This window comes from Ceratotherium simum, chromosome 34 (assembly GCF_057802395.1).
Source record: "Ceratotherium simum simum isolate JZ-2026a chromosome 34, ASM5780239v1, whole genome shotgun sequence".
NCBI lineage: Eukaryota > Metazoa > Chordata > Mammalia > Perissodactyla > Rhinocerotidae > Ceratotherium > Ceratotherium simum.
The window spans coordinates 18,655,650-18,661,908 of NC_141933.1; the positions used below are offsets into that span (position 1 = coordinate 18,655,650).

Consider the following 6,259-nt stretch of genomic DNA (forward strand, 5'->3'; position numbering starts at 1 on the left):
ACCTCATTAAATTTACATTCTGGTTCATGTACTGTTAACTAATGAGTGTGGACAAGAGGAGCCAGTCCATGAGGGAGTGGGCAATGAGTCTATCTCTGAGAAGAAATGTAATCAAGACCATTTTTCTACGGATCTGAGACCCTAAAGTGTGTCAGATGAACCCATAAATGCCACTTTGAGAGGTTTTGTATGAGCATGACTCTTTGGGGATAATGCCACTGATGGACCTTCAAACTCTGATGATAAAAGTTTGGAAGATTTATTTAAAGCTCATATTCTTAACTAGAAAATATCTCAAAGTACAAGTCCTATAGATCATGAGGTGGGAATTTTCTGGTTTGTAACATAAGGCATCAATAAGATACTTGCCTTGCCAGCTTTGCCTCAAACTTAGTATTGATATTAATTGCTATCGTATAACATTGTATAAGCAGAGAGAAGAAAAGAAAAAAGGAGAAAGAGGAAGTAGTAATGGGAATGAGATTATGGAGTGGAGAATTCCTTGAATTTTAGGACTCTCCTCTGGGCAAAAGTGATTCATGATCAGGGCTCCTTTTTCCATCAACTGTGATTCACTGAGATATCTCTGAAAATGCATCTGTTTGGGACACAAAAGCTCAGAGAAGAAGTTTCATTTCGTATGTTATATTTAAACTCTAAAATAAAATGAAGAGTTCTTGTGGCATTACATATCATCTCTATGACTCTCACATTTATATCTCCACCTCAGACCTCTCACTTGAATGCCAGACTTGTACACTCAACAACGTGCTTGACATCTTCCTTTATATATCTATATATATCTATATTTGTATTTAATGACTACTTGTTCTTGTCCTAAACATACTCTACCTGTAACCTTCCCCAGGATACTCCATCCTTCCGGTTTCCCAAGCCAAAAACATGGAGTCAAAGTTGATGATATCACAGGTCACAGCTAACCTATTAGAAAAAAAAATGTGCTTGCCTTCAAAATATATGCAGAATGTGATATACTTTCCCATTAATTCTCCTACCGTCGTGCACTGAGCTGCCACCATCTCTCACTTAGATCACAGCCATAAACTCTAAGAATTCTCTGTACTGTATTCTTGTTCTGCTAAGTCTGTTTTCAGTGAAAATACTCTGTATGATATTATAATAATGGATATATGTCATTACACATTTATCCAAACTCATAGAATGTACATCACCAAGAGAGAACCCTAAGGTAAACTATGGACTTTGGGTGATTATGATGTGTCAATGTAGGTTCATCAAGTACAACAAATGCACCACTCTGGTGTGGGACGTTGATAATAGGAGTGTGTGCATGTGTGAGGGCACGGACTATATGGGAAATCGCTGTACCTTTCTCTTAATTTTTCTGTGAACCTGAAACTGCTCTAAAAAATAAAGTCTTAAAAACAACAATAATAAAATACGACCCTGTTAAAGTTGAGGAGAGAGATTTAATTTTGCTATTTCCCACAGAGACTAATTGAGAGTGAGCACTGAGGATCTTCTCTAAGAAAGGAAGTAACAAGTCCTAAGCCTCAGATGAATGATATTCTGCATGCCCGCAGGCCCAATCTTCATTTTGTTGGGGCCATATGGAATCCAGTTGTATGCTTTCCACTGAGTTTATAAGTGTAGGGTAGGGAAAGACAGACGTCTGTAGTGGAGCTCTGACATCTTGAAGGAGGTAGGCACTTCATCACAGATGACCTCAAAGTCCAGTTAGACTAAAGTTAGTAAAAAAAATAAAATGACTAAATTTTGCTAAAAAATTCTGAATGATTTTTTTCTTAGGTGCTGAATAAATCTTAATAAAAGCTGCTCTCATGTTTTTATGCCTCTAAATTTTATATTTCGCCAACAAAAATATATTCAAATGTCCTAACCTGGCTTTCATGGGCTTCAACTAGGAGGACAACTTACTTTTCCAAGCCTTTCTACTGTGATTTTTGAGTCTGGCTAAACTAGAGGTTTCATATTGACCTTCTTTCTTTTGCCTGATAGAGTTTGCCCTATCATCTCAAATGTCCTCACTCCTCTGATTTTAATATATCTGTGTCCTACGCTTTTTCATAGTCAAGGTCCTATTGTATTTCTACTTTCCTCTCATCATGGGCCGCATATATTGAAGCTGTTATGCACTTTTTATTTATTTTTAATATTTATTAAAGATATTTGGAATTGTCATTCTTAGCTTCTGATTATCAAAAAATCTGATAAGATTTCAGCCACTCAGCAAAGGAACTTAATGTTTTAAAACAGTTGTGCCAGTATATTACAGGTATATGAATAATTTGAGTTAATATTTTTGAAGGAATGTACTTCTTGAAAAGCCAATACTAATAATCATAATGAAAGTAACCACCCCATATGCAGGAACCGAATACCTGCATCTTCTATATGCTTCTGTACATATGGAATTATATAACCTTCATAGCAACTCTAAAAGGTAGGTTATTTTATTATTTATATTTACAAGTGAAGAAAATGAAGCACAGAGATGTCAAGGGACTTGTAAATATCATTTCATCCTGGGCAATTGGGTGGGGTGTGAATCCAGGCAGTGTGGCTTCAGACTTTATGCACTGATCTCTGTGCTAACCCATCTCAGCCCCGTTTTTGAATATTTGCATATTAGAGAAGCTGCATTTGAACCTGACTCTCCTCAGTTAATGTTATAGTTCATCCTTTAATAATTCTGAATTTTTCACTACCAATTTATCTACCTTTAGGAATTTGTACTCTTCTCTCTGGAGATGGTGTCTACTCTTCCAATAGCAATCACACAGTGACTAACACCGTTAATGATCTTATCTACATTTATCTTAAAACTCATATTAAATTGTTAAGAACAGGGGAGTATTGTCCCCATTACTCACAATAACTCCAGGTAATTTTGACTCATTATTTGAAATGAAAGATAATTATGGAATTACGGAAGATAAGTGAATAAATACTATAATTTTAAAATATTTTCAAAAAGTAGACTAAATTAAAATGGGGAAGTTCACAGCTTGGACTTTATAAAAAGGAAAAAAATGTAACAGAAAAAGAGAAAAAGCAAATCATACTAGTGGAAGTAGCAGAGGCTGAGATTTACGTTCTTCTTAACTTATTATGAGCCAGACGTTTTTCTCATTTTATCTGCATAGTAAGCATGATTATGTCTAGAGTGGCTTCATCAAGATCATGCAGCTAGTATATAGTGGAACTGTGATTTGAACTTATGCCATCTGACTCCAGCAACTGTATTCTTAACCAAGAAATGTAATTAGTTTAGGAGTTTAACATCCATCCTAGATAAAATATCAAGATTGCAAAATATAAGCTGACAAAAGATAAAAGATTCTCAGAAGGGCAAAATTTTTGTTAAAAATGTAGTAAAAATGTGGGGCCAGCCCATGGCCTAGTGGTTAAGTTTGGAACACTATGCTTCAGTGGCCCAGATTCAATACCCCGGCACAGACTTACACCACTCATTGGCGGCCATGCTGTGGCAGTGACCCACAAACAAAATAGAGGAGGATTGGCACAGATGTTAGCTCAGGATGAATCTTCTTCAGAAAAAAAAAAAAAAGAAAAAGTAGTAAAAATGTAAAATTTTGTTGGTAATAAAAATTTATATGCATATTATAAAAATACAGTTTTTTCCTATTAACCAAGTGAAGTAATAAAATAACATCACAAGATAACCTTTTTTTTTGTCTGCATGTTCATCAGCTTTCCTGCAATGTCATCAAACTTGAAATATTGGCCATAATTGTATATTAAAAAAGGATATAGAGATATACACATATGTAAGTATACTTACAGAATGTTTCTGGAGGGACATACAAGAAACTAAAAGCAGTTATTTCTGTGGAGTAGAATTATAGATTCAAATATTTGGAGGGAGATTTTAATTTTTCTTCTCACATTCTTCTGCTTACTTTGAGTATTTTATGATGATCATGAATTATTCTATGATAAAATATAGTTAATAAAAAAGTACACAATATTGAAAAACTTTTTAATACTGATTAATAACAATGAGAATATCTAGCATTTGGGGCAGCAATATTGTACTTTGGAAATTATTCTAAAGTAGTTTGTAGAATTATTATTTATGAGATTGAAAATTGAAAGCAATATAAATATTTCAATGGACAAGCTTAAACAAATACTTATAAAAATTTATACATTATTGTCACACCATTAAATTCATAATTAAACTGTGGAAAGTATGAGAACATAGGAAGAACTACTGTAACAATTCTAAGTCAAAATCAGAACATCAATTGATATTATATGATGATTTCAATCACATAAGCTATATATGCTATGAATAAGCACTTGAAAGAGAAAAACCATAAAATCATATATTGGAATTATGGAATTTTTTAAAACAATGTTTTTACAGAAGTATCCTGGGGAATTCAGGATAAAGATGGACATATAGGAGTAAAAACACTGCTTCCATTATAGGCATATTAGAAATTTTATATCAGATCAAATTCATAGGCAGAGAGGCTCAATATTCTAATGGGATAAGTTCAAGAATATAGTAAAGAGATAAAGAGTAGTTTCCCAAATTATGACAACCTCAAAGTATTATCCAGACACTTGTTATATCATGACCATCAGTGAAGCTAACACCTTGAACACAAGAGGCATAGGTAAAGGATTGTCAAAATAAAGCATATTTCATCCAAGAACCTGAAGGGGTCAGCGATAATGGGCACAAAAATGAGTGAACTAAGTGAGAATATTTTCTTCAAGAGGGATTCTCCAACAATATTACTGCTTAATTATATTGAAATAGTGTTGTTCATATTTCAAAGCACATAGATAAGACGCATAATACGTGAAATATATGTGTGTATGTGTGTGTATAAAATGTTGTTTTTTGTTCTTAGGAAAACTCAGAATAAGGTAGGGTGAGTATTTGTACTCCACTTTTCAAACGAAGGCTTAATTCCCAAGCAGTTAAATCACTTGCCCAAAAAAGTACATGTTCTGCAGTTCTCAATCTTGGTAGGAATCAAAAGTTTTAAAGAACTTTTAGTTTTTATTTTTACACAAGCTTTGGCGCAATGCAATGAGTTTCTGAATTAACAGATGTGGGAGAGGCTTGGACATCTGCAGATTTACAAAGATTCATAGGGGATTAAAGGCAGTTGGAGATAGCAGGATGGTGCAAAAACAAGGAATTCAGAGTTCAGCCCACTTATCTTCCTAAGATGTCACTTATTTTTCCTTTCTGTGGATTAAAACTGTGTCAACTGTGTCCTACATTTGGCCACTAGTATGGAGACGAATAACAATGTGATTGAATTCATTCTGTTTGGGTTGACACAGGATGCAGGAAAGCAGAAAGCAATATTTGGAGTTGTCTTGATTCTTTACCTCATGACACTGTTGGGGAACTTGCTCATTGTAGTGACTATCAAAACAAGCAGGACCTCTGAGAGCCCCACGTGCTTCTTCCCACTCTGCCTGTCCTTTGCTGATGGCTGCTTCTCTACAGCCACACCCCCAGATTGATTGGGGATGCCCTTCTCAGAAGAAGACCGTTTCCTACAATGAGTGCATGACTCAGGTCTTTGCAGCCCATTTCTTTGGCTGCATGGAAATCTTTGTGCTCATCCTCAAGGCCTTTGACTGCTATGTAGCCATTTGTAAGCCCTTGCGATACACAACTTTCATGAGCCAGCAAGTCTGTGTCGTGTTGGTGATTCTGGCCTGGGTGGGATCTTGTATCCACTCTTTAGCACAGATTTTCCTGGCTTTGAGATTGCCTTTCTGTGGCCCTAATGTGATTGACCACTATATCTGTGACTTGCAGCCCTTGTTGAAACTTGCCTGCATGGACACTCACATGATAAATTTGCTAACTGTTCACAAAAAAAAAAAAAAAATTTGCTAGCTGTTTCTAATAGTGGGACCATATGCATGGTGAGGTTCATAATTCTGCTTATGTCCTATGCTGTCATCTTGTACTCTCTGAGACACCACAGTGCAGAAGGAAGGCGAAAAGCCCTTTCCACATGCACCTCCCACTTTGCTGTAGTTGTCATACTTTTTGGTCCATGCATATTTATGTACACTCTCCCACCAACCACATTTCCAAAAGACAAGACGGTGGCTGTGTTTATACAATTGGGACACCCTTGCTCAACCCTCTGATCTATACACTGAGGAATGCAGAGGTGAAAAATGCCATGGAAAATTATGGTGTAGCAAAGTACGACTTCAACTGATAAATGATATACGGGGATTCTAA

The 6,259-nt window shown here is 35.6% G+C and overlaps 1 pseudogene; it reads left to right on the forward strand.

Annotated features, from left to right (window-relative positions):
* Positions 1-5,283: 5,283 nt before the first annotated feature.
* LOC101403119 (olfactory receptor 4C11-like) lies at positions 5,284-6,259 on the forward strand (annotated as a pseudogene).